The sequence below is a fragment of the Puntigrus tetrazona genome, unplaced genomic scaffold (assembly GCF_018831695.1).
Source record: "Puntigrus tetrazona isolate hp1 unplaced genomic scaffold, ASM1883169v1 S000000750, whole genome shotgun sequence".
Classification (NCBI taxonomy): domain Eukaryota; kingdom Metazoa; phylum Chordata; class Actinopteri; order Cypriniformes; family Cyprinidae; genus Puntigrus; species Puntigrus tetrazona.
In genome coordinates, this window is record NW_025048359.1 from 57501 (window position 1) to 72870 (window position 15370).

Here is a 15370-nt window from a genome sequence, read left to right on the forward strand (position 1 = left end):
TACATTATATTTGATTTTTAATTAAAATTATATTATATATTTTTAAACATTATATCAAAGCTAGATATAATGAATTTCTTGGTACAATGACTAAAATAGCATTATTTCTCAGCACCTTCACACACACTGATCTGATGTTGACTCACATTGTCGTCCAGCTGAGCCGAGACGCGGCAGTGTTCGGGGTCGATGTCAGACTTTGCGATTAAAGGAGGCACCTGGGGATCAGACACGTCCGCAGTCAACGGCACGCATTTATAAAAAAAGCGGTGCAAATGTTTCGCCTACATGATTGCTAAACGGCACAGACTACGTTTGGCAGTTACATAAAAACAGGTAACATGCAAGGCGTCCAGTTTGCCGGGTCTCTGGTCCTCTGCGCACTTCTCGCTGTGCTGAGACTCTCCAGGCGTGCTCTACCTTAAATATGGACTGTTTAATATCCTGGCCAAGTTTCTCAGACATGCGGCCCATGTCCGCCGAGACTTTGGACACCCCCTCGGCCAGGCTGTCCGGCAGTGACTTCACGGCATTGGACACATTCCGCATGGAGCTCCGGAGAGGGTTCACAAACGTGTCCATCTGTCCGAGTCCAGAGAACAGGACAAGTTTACAAAAAAAACGGCGAATCCGAAAAGACAACAACTCCGCTGCCCCTCTGGAGTAATACAGGGAGTAATTACATGGATTTCATCAACTGCAGCATTCGGATCGTGTCTTTGCTGTTGACAATTCAGACTGTTCTGGAATACAGACTACCCATATATATATATATATATATATATAGAGAGAGAGATATAGATATTTTGTTGATTTTGATTGCTTCCACTGCCATCCTCATTTTTAAGTCGCTTTGGATAAAAGCATCTGCTAAATGACTAAATGTAACGTGCATGTATCCATCTGTTTACCTAAAGGGTGTCAAAGTAATGCAGCTTGTTAGATGAAATCTATGGGATTTCATAAAAAAATTCAGTGCATAGATTAGATTGCAATATTGCTTAAAAAAAGGAAAAAAAAAAAAGCATTAAAATTATACACTATTGTTTCTGAAGTCAATGTAATTTATTAATATAAAATAAAATAAAATAAAAAAAATTAAGTCATACTTTTATTATGCAAGGATGCTTTAAACCAATCAAAGGTGGCAGTAAAGATATTTATAATTAGGGATGCACCGAAATGAAAACTCCTTGGCCATAGATGAAACCGAACAAAATGAGAAACTGGACAGAAGGACGAATACCACTTTCCAGATATATTTTGTACAAAAAAATAAATTGCATAAATGAAATAGCCAAAATATGCTTTTCCAAAAATAAAAATAAAATAAAAATACACAAAACAGCAATTTAACAATAGCTACTTCAGCATTAAACAGTTCTCTCAAATAAATGTGTTTTTGGCCATTTTTGAGACCCCTCCTCTTGAATAAAATGTAAATAAAAGAAATCAATGAAATAAAATGCAGAACGCAGAAAGAGAATGCTTTCAAAACATTATAAATATCACTGATCCTAACTAGAACGGAGCGCTACAATAAATGTAGCAACAGAGTTACTGTAATTATTATTAGCATTATTTTTGTCTTTTCTTATTTTATTCTAAAACTTTTAATGTTACAGAGTTCTGCACGAGCACAAACATAACATCATTGCTCGGCATCATTTATTTGGTCTTCTCGGTTATTTTCGGGCTGTCGAACATTTGGTGCATCCCTATTTACAAAAGCTTCTTTATCAAATAAAAGCCCATTTATATTAAATCAAGGAATCATCACAGAAATAAATGACATTTTAACATATATTCAAACAGAAAACTGCATTTCCGATTAAAAACATGCAGCTTTCGTGAGCAGAAGAGACTTTTTTTAACATTTTATGTTGGAGCATATAAATGAAAACGATTAAATGTAATGCATTGCAAATTTAGTTTCATGCCAAGATATCATTTTATGAGCCGAGTCCCCCACCCATTATGTGCTTTCCTCACCTTGCGTGCAAAGTCTCCTTTGCCCTTGCTGTAGGCTTTGTTCTCCAGGAAGTCATAGACGTAGGGGATCAGCATGGGACAGGCCTTCATCATCTCAGGATTCAACAGCAGCTGTAAGACAAACCCAGCTCTCAGCACACCTGAGCCAGCAGAACCCAAAATAAACAGCAGTCCCGAGCTGACCCACCTGCAAATAAGCGTTCAGGTCCTTTTTCCTCTTCTCCAAAAACTCCCTGTCCATGTTGTTAAAGGTCTTCTTGCCAGGAAGCTTGAGAATCGGACCGAGGCTCTCAAACTAAAAACGGACAGATGGGTTAGAAAACTTCACATCTGTCAAACCCAATTAAATCAGAGCGTGCACAGACAAAAGACATATAATAACTCCAGGACTCTGTGTTTGCAAAACTCAAGACTACAGAACTTCAATGCAAGTCGACAGGATCCACAAGTCTCTGAGCATTTTCATTTAATAAACACTTTAACTATTTTGGCTAATAATTCATGGCACTACCAAAATTGTTCAACACAATATAAATTATTAATAGTGGTTTTTTTTTTTTATTTATAGGTGTAAAGTGTAAGTGTAAATATATTTTGCAAGTGTAAAAATACCTATTTTGATGACATTTATAAAACAACGTATAATAATATATTTTTTTATACATTTATTATATTTCTAAAATGAGAGGTGAGGTAAAATATTAACATTATTTGTAACGTAAGCATTTTTTTTATTAAGGGGAAAAAGTTACATTTCTGCAGTTTATTGTACATCTTGTAATGTACTATAGTAATACTACTACTATAAATTATTTATTATAGTAAATTAACAATTTTACTACCTAGAATTTGGATATATACATTTGGATATATAATAAATAAAAATAAAATAATAATATACACATATTTATGTATAAATTTATATAAAAAAAATAATAATAATAATATAAATAATATAATATATATATATATATATATATATATATATATATATATATATATATATATATATATAAAAATATATATATATATATATATATATATATATATAAATATAAATAATATAAATAATATATATATATATAAATATATATATAATATATATATATATATATATATATATATATATAAATACTATACATTTTTTATTTTTTATTTTATTTTTTATAAATTAAAAAATTATATATATATATATATATATATATATATATATATATTATATATATATATATTTTTTTAAGTTTATTTTGTTTTTAATTCTTTTTTGGAGTGTTTTTAAACATGGTAAAGTGTGTTAAACACCAATAAATCACAATAAAGCAACAATATAATAAAGACAAAGTGATTTCCGACATCATTTCTGCCATGTTGATCTAAGCTGTGCTTCCATTACCATACGCAGACTTTAATGACCTTTTTTTACTGTCATGTGTAGAAACACAGCATAAAATCTGTGTCACCTGTTCTGTGATGCGCATGTGGAAGTCGTGGAAATCGCTGTAGCGGCGGTACGTCTTCCAGATGTCCTCGCTGCCGTCCGAGTTCTTGCGTATGACGGTGATGGTGTGTAGAGAGCGTCACGTCTTCCGTGATCGTTACACACGCCTGCCACAGGAAGTTGGTTTAGAAAGCATCAGCTGTGCACGCCGGGAGAGAGAGGCGGGAGCGATGGAAACGATGGCAGGGGAAAGAGAACGAGGAGCACGAGAAAGACACACAGCAGAGAGAGACAACGAGACCAAGCCACAGTGGGACAGGGAGAGGAAAAAAGATGAAAGTAAGAAAATAAAGAAATAAAGCTGATGAAATGATAGTGTCACGATAAGAGCGAACGTAAAGTGGCGGGGAGAAGTGTCGCTCCTTCAAATAAATGCTTGAAAATGAGAAGCGGTGACTAGGAAGAGGAGAGATCACCAGCACGCACGCCGAACAGCTCAATAAAGGATCAGTTCACTTTTCCTGATAATATAACGAAGTTTTGGATGAAAACATCACAAAGGGTTTAGTGAATTTCAAGCGGTCGGAAGCTTCAAGGAGCTGTAAACGATACCAGGCGATGAATAAGGATCCCGTCTAGAGAAACAATCGGCCATTTCAAAAAAAAAAATATCTAAAACACAGATGCCTGCCTCGCTCTGCACTGAGATACACGTAACGTGTCTTTGCGGTGAAAAGGACAATCTTTTTTCACATCCAGGGTACGCGCGAGAAACGCTCATTTTAAACAAACCAACACAAAGGCTTTTGAATAGGTGTCGCTGAACAAACAGCGATTTGGTGGTTCCACCTACCTCGAGCGTGTGTGTGTTTATAAAGCGTTCATTTATTTATACTCAAATGACCGATTGATTCACTACAGCCCTTTGAAGCTGCGCCTTGCACTGGAGTGCATCCATGCCGGGATGTTTTCATCAAAAACCTCCATTTCTTTTTTCGACTGAAGGAAGAAACACACAAACATCTTGGATGGCGCTGGGGAGAGTAAATCATCAGGACCTTTTCATTTGAAAGTGAACTAGTCCTTTGAAAATCACACACAGACCATTACCATTCACGCGAGTCACTGCTAACATTCAATTAAACCCAGGCACTTCTTAGAGAGCTCATATTTCACCAATCAGTTACGCTAACTGCAGACAAGAAAGAGGCTGAGCTGTTTTGTTGTTGGACGCAACACAGCATTCGTCGTTTACTTCAAACATCTGGGCCTTATGTGTGTTTTTGAAGGGAATGTCTATGTACATGCATCTCTGTGAACCATTCGTGATCGTGCTTCACGGCTCAGCAGAGAGGGGCGGGGTCAGCGCAGCTAATTTGCATTTAAAGAAACATGCAACAAAACGGCTTTCTGTGAAGAGAGACGTGCGTTTTACACGCCAGTATTGGCATTAAGACAACATCGACATCTGGCGACCCCTTCGATTATCTCTGAGCGTAACAAAATGTATTTTTTATTCCTGCTTTTGATGCTAATGATTTTTTAAGACACTGTTGTAGTAACCAACGTAACGCAGACGCAAACGAACAACATTTCTACCATGCTGATGTAACCTACAAGCAAAAAAAAACGACATGACTTTGACGGTCACTTTCACCTTAAAACTTTTAAAAATGCTTAGGAGCAGATAAAAGTCTCACCCGTATCAGAGATGAAGGCGTGGAGCTGAGCAGACTCGTCCACGCTGCCGCTGCTGAGATCATCTAATGACTAGAAAACACCAGCGTTAGAAACCGACCGAACGCACCTGACATATGTAAACACTGCCGACGAGAGGCTTTATTTGACATACTAAGTTAATGCTTCCTGTTGGAGACCCGTTAAACGACTCTGGAGAAACAGAGAAACATGAGTGAGTTTTAGGAGGGGATGTGTATGGAGGCTCATTGAAGGCCGATCTGGTCTGTGCGTTGGTCACCTCCGTCCCCGTCGTCCGACCCTCTGTAACTGGGCTCTTTCAGCATGTCCAGCTCGGCCAGCATCCTCACGTGACAGCGGGTGCTGCTTAAACGATGGGTAAAACCTCTCATCCATAACATCGTATCATACACCTGAGGAACACGGAGAGCTAATTCAACGGGCCTTTTAATAGATATATTGGTCAAAACCATCACAAATCTTAAACCACACTTGTATAGACTACTGTTCAAAAGTTTTAGGTCGGTGAGATTTTTCTATTAACTCTTTTGCTCACCAAGGCCGCATTTATTTGATCAAACATGTTTTACCATTTAAAATAACATGTTTTCTATGTGAATATATGTTAATATGTAATTTATTGCTGCAATCAAAGCTGAATTTTCAGCATCATTAATGCAGTCTTTAGTGTCACGTATTAAGCTGATTTAAAGAGACTTATTTTTTCATTTACAGTCCATTAACATTTTATTTTATTTTAATAATTGTATTTGCTATTATTAGTATTAGTATTAATAATAATAATAATAATAATAATAATAATAATAAATCCATAAAAATGAAATGAATCCAAATATTATTACAATAAGACTACTGATATGAAGTTTATATTATATTTTCATAAATGTAATTTAAAAAATAATTATGTTTTTATTATTTAAATATATAAATACATTATATTTCTTATATATTAATTACAAATATATAATAAATTAAAAACAATAAAAAAATAAGATTTTTGTTGTTGCATTTATTATTTTACATAGCAATATTGAAATTACTAATATTTATGATTGTTTTTTTCTTTTGTTATAATACTTCCGACCTACAAAGAAGTTAATAATAATTTTAACTGATTACTAATAATGATTATTATTATGAATATCATCATCATCATCATCATTATCTTCATTCTAATTAATATTGTTATTATAGGTAATATTTTATATAATATAAGAGTCAAAATTATGAATTTTCTTTAATGGCAAAAATCATTGTTTCATGAACTACTACTATAGTTACTACTGTAGATATATCAAAACTTTTTTTTGTTATTAGTAATATGCATTGCTACGAACTTAAAAAGGTCATTTCACACCCTCAGATTCCAGATTTTGCCCCTATCCTAACAAAAAAAAAACAAGCGCTTTCAGATCATGCATGAATCTCAATGCCCAAGAATGCCCTGGTTTTGCGCTCCTGGGTCACATGTATGCTCAGCGAAGCCTCAGTCACTACCTTTTTCTGGATTTCATCAAATATCTCTGGTGTGGGATCCTCTTTGTTGAGTTTCTGAGCCAGCCTGGTTACTGGCGCTTAGTCCACCTGCACCCTGGGAGAGGCCTGAGCGGGAAACACGCCTGTCAAACATGGCTTCACGGACCCTTCGCTCCTTCTTACCGGTCAACTTCCATCCCCTCACCTTCTCGGACAGGTACTGGTCGAGTAGATGCGCGGCGGCTCTCAGCAGGCCTTTGGTGGTCTGGCTGCTCTGCCTCTTCCCATCTCTCTGGCTGCTCTGTAAGACCTCCAGCTGCTGCTGGGCCGTGACCCGATAGCCCTCCACCGTCAGCCAGAAGAACAGGATCGCCTGGCCGCCATGGGCTGCATGTAGTCTAGAGACAAGAAACCCATTGAGGAGGGACATCCAAAGAGAGAAGGGACGGTGTGCATCTGCCTCGACTCACCCATGAAGAACTGCAGAGCGATGTTGTGCACTAATATATGTTCCAGTGGAATCACACACAGCTTCCCAAAATTAGCTGCAAGTTTCAATGCGTCCACTTCCTGTTTGGAAAAAAAAGGTGTTTATTTACATGATTAATTGCTGGTAAAAACGTACTCATTTATATACAAAGTATATTCAGTTTTATTATGCATTTTATCATATTTTAGAAAAAAAGTGATTTCTGTATTTCAGTAATCAACATCATTATTAATAACAATATTTAGAATATTTTGGAAAAATACAGAACTACAACTAATGGTTTTGGAAAAAAAACATTTCTGTATTAATAGTACAAAAATACCCAACAATACTTAAAGTACCTATTAATATTAATTATATTAACGTATAATTTTATGTAATAATGAACTGATAATTAATATAATTGATATAAATGCAATTAATATTTAATTTTAATTACAATTATATTACATATTAATTTGTCATACATTCTTAGATACTGTAGAGTTTTTATTCATTTATATTTCAGTTTTAGTTATTAAAGTACAGCAAGTAAAATTAAACAGAGAAATGTTGCTTTGGCAACCAGCTCAAAAATATGTATATATTTTTAATTTCAGTTCAGTCTTATTATTTCAAGAAATGAAAACGTTTACAATGGTTTTAGTTTCAGTTAACTATAATAACCCTGATTAAGAGGAATTATTTCACATGTCTCATTTACACTACTGTTTATGCTTAAATGATCATTATTGAAGAATTTTAATTCATATACATATATATACATATATATACACATATACACGTATATATATATATATATATATATATATATATATATATATATATATATATATATATATATAAATAAAATAAATGTTATTAATGAATATTCATGGATTATAATAAAGCAAATGTGAGAGAAACAGGAGAGATTTGTTTACCTTCCCTGATTGTAGCCTTTGTATCCGTGTTTCACAGATTTTCTTCACAAAGAGCAAACTATTGATTTGATTCTTTATATAGTTGATATCTGTTGAATGTGGACAGAGAGAGAAAAAAAGAGTAAACAGTGTTTGTTATTAGAAAGCCTAGCATCTACTCTCAAATTTTCCAAAACAAACCCCGGAATTCATTATTTATTTTCCAACCGACTGAAAAAACCCTTAACGCTGAATGTGTGTGTGTGTGTGTGCATGTACCGTCTGCGTGCGTGCGTGTGTGTGTGCGCGTGCGTGCGCGTGCACTGTCTGCGTGCATGCGTGTGCGTGTACCGTCTGCGTGCGTGTGTGTGTGTGTGTGTGTGTGTGTGTGTGTGTGCGTGTGCGTGTGTGCGTGCACCGTCTGCGTGCATGCGTGTGTGTGTGTGTGTGTCTGTCTGTGTCTGCGTGTGTCTGTGTGCGCGTGTGTCTGTGTGCGCGTGAGTGTGTGAGTGTGTGAGTGTGTGTCTGTGTCTGTGTGTGCGTGTGTGTGTGTGTGTCTGTGTCTCATGTGTGTCTGTGTGCGCGGTGAGTGTGTGTGTGTCTGTGTCTGTGAGTGTCTGTGTGTGTGTGTCTGTGTGTGCGTGTGTGTGTGTGTGTGTGTGTGTGTGTGTGTGTGTCTGTGTGTGTCTGTGTGTGTGTGTGTGTGTGTGTGTGTGTGTCTGTGTCTGTGAGTCTGTGTGTGTGTCTGTGTGTGTGTGTGTGTGTGTCTGTGTGTGTGTGTGTGTGTGTGTGTGTGTCTGTGAGTCTGTGTGTGTGTCTGTGTGTGTGTGTGTGTGTGTGTGTGTGTGTGTGTGTGTGTGTGTGTGTGTGTGTGTGTGTGTGTCTGTGAGTCTGTGTGTGTGTCTGTGTGTGTGTGTGTGTACCGTCTGCTCCAGTGTCCAGAGAGCGGAGGTACTGAAGCTCCTCCAGGACTTTGTCTTTGACGGCCTCCAGCTCGGCCACTTTGTCTGTCAGCTTTAAGATGTTCAAGAAGGCCTCGTAGTTACAGCTGGAGTCACGAATCTAAACACACAAAACATCTTAAAGGTAACTCACGACGCGCTCGGAGCGTAAAACCGTGCAGGTCTCACCATCCAGATGATGAACTGGTTGATGTAATCAGGGTCACTCAGCTGGTTAATTAAGGGCAGCAGAACTCCTCTGGCCAGGACTTCCTGGCGGGACAGTTAATCAACAACGTCAATGTAGCGCAGAACGCCAATTTCCACAGAGAATAATTTAGACATTTTCCAAATAGTGTTTTTAGGAAAGTTCTTTCGCAGTTGTTTAAATTATAAAAATGTTATTTTATATATTTAATAATAATAAATATTTTACTTTTTACTTTTTCCTACCATTATTTTATTTTTGTATTTATTTTTATGAATATAATTTTAAGTTTTAGTACTTTTGTCATGTGACATTTTTGTGTAATTATTTTTATTATATTATAATTTATAATAACATAATATAACTTTATTATATTTCTATTTATAAATCTTTTATATTGGAATTATTAATTTATGCACTAAAACTTATTACAATTAGTTCCAAAGACAACATTTCATTTACGCTTTTCATCTTATTTTTTTATTTTAGCTTGATACAGGCATTAAAATACTGCAGAAAATGTCTTAAGAGCACTGTTATTTAGCGTCAATAACCGCTTTTATTAACATTTCAAATCGTTTTAATTTCAATCGTTTTTAGCTTTCAGTTTTGATCTTAGATTCTATTTTTAGCTTTACTTCAAATAACAAAAAGTATTTAACAGCTATAGCTTTAATTCTGCCCTCATTACAACGGAGGGCAGAGAAGACGGTTAGTGTTTGCTTAAACAATAATGCTACAGTTAGCTGACCAGAAATAAAATGATTTAGCAGCCGCGGTGATTGAGCCGTACCCTGAGGAAGTATCTCATATTCTTGTTGTGAAATCTCCAGGAGGTAGTAACAGATACAGCAGCACTTCACAGAGATCCATGAGTAACCTGCACCAAACACCAGACAGCACTCAACAAACACATCAAATCAGTTTGTGTACTACATAGTAATAATGTGTTTATTCTGCTGATAACGGTACGCGCGAATAGTGCGTTGATGCAATAGTTCACCCTAAAGTGAAAATAAAGTCACCCTCCGGTAGGTCCAAGCCTGTATGAATGTCTTAAGAAGAACGTTCATAACCAGGCCGTTTCAGGTCACCATGGACTTCCAAGCAATTTTTTTTATTATTGCTACTGTTCGGCCAAGACAAAGAAATTCAAACAGGTTTGAAAACAATGAGCAAATAGCGGCAAAATTTGCAAGCTGTTCCTTTAAGTGATGCTCTTTGTCTTTCCTTCCTACGGCGAGGCAGCCCGGAGCCATCAGAGATTACTCCCAATTAAATGCCGGATGCATTTTACTGCACCAGTAGTAACCATAAAAAAAAGCATGCATGACGTGGCGCTTTTAATTAGAAATGCACTGATTTGCTACTTCCAGCTGCTCAATCGAAAAGCTCGGATCCATCTACAAAAAAACGGTCCAATTGGCTGCAAAACGCACACGTTCAATTAAATCGGTGTGTTTTCATGCTTGTCAATCACGCTTAGCCACAGAATCTACTTCGATGGTGTGTTTTTGAAAACTCTATCAGCGCCGCTGGAGGACGGCAGCGCAAACATTCACCAAAACATCTGCAGGAAACAAGCGAGCTGGTTTTGGAAAGAGCTGAGGGTGATTAAACCAAGCGATCAACTGGCTTCTCTAATACTCACAGGGCACATTTATACACGCTCTTCCACCCGTGGCTCTTTTCTGCGTTTATATTTTGTGCGAACGGCCTTTAAACTGCTCCGCCCTATAAGATCTGCCCTAGAGAAGCATGCTGCCACGCCTGGAATCACTGGCGCGTCTGTAGACACGAATCCTCCGCGATCGCGTTACCTTCTTCATCCTTGCGTGACGTGCACACGACATCTCTGCAGATCTTCCTCTCCATTTCCACCTCCGCCTCAAAAAACGAGTCCAGCAACTCGTCTGGAGCGTCACCTGCCACGAACACACACAAACCCACACCATGACTCGCTACAAACACGTTCCCAAGACGCTCTGCGCCAGGGAGCGGGAAGCATTCGCTTTTTTTTACTTTGCGCTTCACTGAAGTAACATTTGTACAGTACCACTTCGTTTGTTAACACTCGGTCAACATGGACTGTTAAAAATCGGTTACTGTTACGTAATATCACTGCTGTCAAACTTCAAATAATTAATTGCATCCAAAATAAAGGTTTTTGTTTGCATAACATATTTGTGTTCTGTATATATACACATACATAATATATAAATGTGTATTTTCAAAATATACGTATAGTCTCATATTTGTTTTTTATATACACATTTAATATATAAACAACATATTTTTCTTAAAAATATACATGCATTTGTATTTACGTAAATATACAGTTTACATATGTAAAATTTTTAGATGCATTGTTTAACAGCATTAATATTACTATTCTGATTAAGCTTTTAATTTTAGTATTGTACGGTTAGATTTTAATGATTTTTTTAAATTAAATTATTGAGTGCAAATTAGTATTTAATTGTGTGTTTGTTGTTTTTATCATTAATTAACACATTTTTGTATACGTCTGTATACTTTTATTTTCATTACAGTTTTAGTTTAGTTATATTAATTCACCAAGACAAACAATGGAAACGCAGAAATGTTTATTTGGCAACCAGTAATATTAATATGTTTTTTGTATTTTATTTAATTTTTTTACACATTATTTTCACAGTTCTTTTATTTAGTAACAAAAAGAATCCTCGCATTTTAAATGCATGTATACTCGTTGTTAAAGTTAACTAATGCAACAGCTAACGTTAACTAATGGTTCCTTGGTGTTTCGGTCTTGCCGCTGATAAACAGTTTGATTTGTTTTTGCAGATGATGTGAACAGAGAAGAGAAGAGAACAATCCTCACGTTGTTTCGGATCTTCTCTCTGCGTTCAGCCTCTCTGGAGCTTTCCTGAAAACACGCAGATGAGTCGCAAAGTCGTCCACCAGTCTGGTGGTGAAATACGGCTGCCAGTCCACCTCTTTAGACCTGAGGAAAGGAAAGGTGAGTCACAGGAGCCTTCATGTCAACACTTTGTTCAGCAGGGGCGTCTCCTCGTAGCATCTGAATGCAGCGTTTGGTCACATGCAGATACAGCAGAGATTTTAAAGCACATCTGATCTCACCTGGTGGAGAACTCAACGAGTGCGTTCTGGACCGTCTGACGGATCTCCAAGAGGAACGTTTCATCGTCACTTAGTGTGTAATACCAATACTGGATATAGTCCCTCAGAGCGAACTGAATGACCTGAGAAGAGGATCACATCATCATTTTCTGCAATAAATAGGACTCTGGGTATTATGAAATCCCTTTTATTTTTTCACCAAATTTCTTCTGTCCAATTAATCAGAATTTCTCTTTATTCTCTAGACTCCATTTTATGCCAAGTATAATTTAAATCTATTTTTTTATTTTTAAAAGATGGGGTATTTACAAGGCTTAATGTTTTCTCTAATTTCTATTTATTTTTCTAGTTAAATCTGAATAATCAATAAGCATTATTATTATATTATTATTATTATTATTATTTACTTGGGATATACTAAACTTCTCTGTAACATTAATTTTTAAAAGTTAAAAATTGTATCATATTAAATTAAATATTATTAAAATTAAAATTATATTTTTTTAATCAATGAAACTGCAAAAGGCCCATAAAGACAAAAAAATAACACAGAACTTCCAAAAAATAAAAAATAAAAAATAATTCAACCATTATAAGGGAAACTAGAACATTGGAGAAAATAAATTTGAATTTGGGAAAAAAAAAAAAGTTCGGATTCATAAAGCCTCATGAGAAAATGTATTTGTCTAGAAGAGGTTCTTTTTGGCAAAGACACAGTGACCCATCGCTGCTACCGCAAAGGACTGTGGGTAGACATTCCAGAGCAGATGTGAAGCTCAGCAGAAAAGACTGCGAGCCGGAGCTGCTGACACGCTCACGAGCGTCTTTAACTTCCTCAAAACCTCTTTACGGTGGGCTGAGATTTTAATGTGGTCACATCATAATACTTTTCCGTCTTTTCTCACGTCTACAAGCCACTCCGGTCCACTCAGACCGGCTATTGAAACTAAACCACAAAAAAAAAAACAAAAAAAAAAACAGGAACCATTTTTGAACACATCAGCCTTGTTCCAAAAAGAGACAGCTGCCTATCTAGGCAACATTTTCGATCTCTTCACTCTCCAACGTGGAGGCCGTTCAAAAGTACACTGCACATTAAAATCATAAAACCCATCCACTATTCTGCAACAGTCTAAGTGATACTGCTACGCCTTTTACATATCTAAGGTACGACAGTAAAACAACCCGTTTTCTAAACGCCAAACAGAGACAATATGATGGCTTCATAACGCTAGAAACCTCTCTGAGCAGCAATAAATGCAAATACAGCGAGGCCGCTGACTGAAAACGAGTGTCATGCGCTCAGCCTGAACTCTGAAACGAGCCGAAACAAACGGCGCTTGTGAAGCGAAAGCTCGACAGTCCGAGAGAAACTCGTGAGTGGAAAAACCGCAGGTTCCTGAAACGCACACGCGGCGCTGCTCTTTCAGCGGTACCTGCTGCAGTGGCTCGTCTATGATACTGGATCCCGTCAGCCGGCGGTCGATCTTTATGGGTTTGGACTCTGCTTTCATCTCCTCCAAAACCTGACGAACGCAAAGAATTCGAACTCAGAAAAACAATCCAAAGTCATCACGAAATACAAAGCAGCAATTCGCTTCCTTATGAAACGTTTCTGGTATTAATGCGCGTGACTTATCAGGAAATGTTATCGCAAACAGAAAACACCTGTTTATTAGAAACTCTAGTTTATGTCAGTGACCATATATTCTCTCTAGGAGAAGAACGTTTCTTAATGAATTAGCTTAACACAACCAAATTTAAAAAATAATATATATACACATAACCTGAAAGGTGTCGACAAAAGCCGTCAAGATAAAAGTTAACTTGGTAAATAAAATAAATAAATAAATTAAAAAAAAAAAAAAAAAAAAAAAAAAAAAAAAAATCACACACAGTTTCTTCCACATTTTAATATTAGCAAAATTAATAATTAAGCAGAATGTTGGCCTAAAATTAGCTAGGAAACTTTGTTTGATCACATTTAAAAGATTAATTCAACTGTTAATGGTCTATGCATTTATTTGAACACCACACGCTTTTAACAATAAATTAGCTTTAAATCAGAACAGAACTCTGAAATAAATGTAAGACAGAATTTTTATATATATATATTTTTATATATATATATATATATATATATATATATATATATATATATATATATATATATATATTTTTTTTATATATATATATAAGTCATGTTTTAAAAATGCTGCATGTATTAGTTTTTAGTATTAGTATTTTATTAAAATATTTTTCAAATGTTATTCAATTATTATTACTACATTAACTTCTCAAAAACTTCAACTTAACTCATTTTAATCAACATTGTATTTTAGTAGTTAAATGCATTACAAAAGCTTGTGCGTGCTGCGTCAAATACAATAAATGAAAGGGAAGACAGACGTTAAAGAGTTTTACCTTCAGTACAGCCGTGTGTGTTGATGGCAGGTAGGAGTGTTCACACCTTTCCAGGTGTTTCTCTGAGTTTATCTTTCCAAATAAAAGCAGCACTACAAAACCCCTAGAAACAGAGAAGAGAGACTGCATCATCCTTCTGGGGAACAGACAGGCCGCCCGAACGAGGAGTACGTGCGCTCCCACTCACCCGCCAATGAAACAGAGGATGTAGAAGGCCAGATAAAAGATGGCAAAGGGTCCAAAAGTGATGAGGAAGAGGACGACTCCCAGACCCCCCCATCCCCAGATGGACAGACTGGCCTGAAACACACAAACACAGATAGAGTTGACGATATTATTTCTTATCTATGGCTGACTGCGAGCGCTCATGCTAAAGAGCGTTGACTGATCCGAATTAAATCAGCGTGAATACAGTGTCCACAAAAAAATAAATAAAAACATGACATGATTGCAGCAACTAAAACGGAGCGCGGTCAGGGTCGAAAAACGTTGTGAAATAACGCGTCATTTGCAGAAAAAAAGCATTGTAATCGTAATTTGTGCAGCATCAACTAGCGCTGTATAGTTCGCATAGGCAAAAGATTTCCTCTTTTTGATTTGATTCTTATGTCAGATGCAATCGGTGAAGGTTAGGCTATTGTTCTTGCATCGCAATTA

General features: G+C 36.3%; 1 pseudogene; it reads right to left on the reverse strand.

Moving 5' to 3' along the window:
- The window catches only part of LOC122335319, a 19121-nt pseudogene extending 4063 nt beyond the window's left edge, over positions 1-15058 (reverse strand).
- Between the last annotated feature and the right edge of the window lie 312 nt (positions 15059-15370).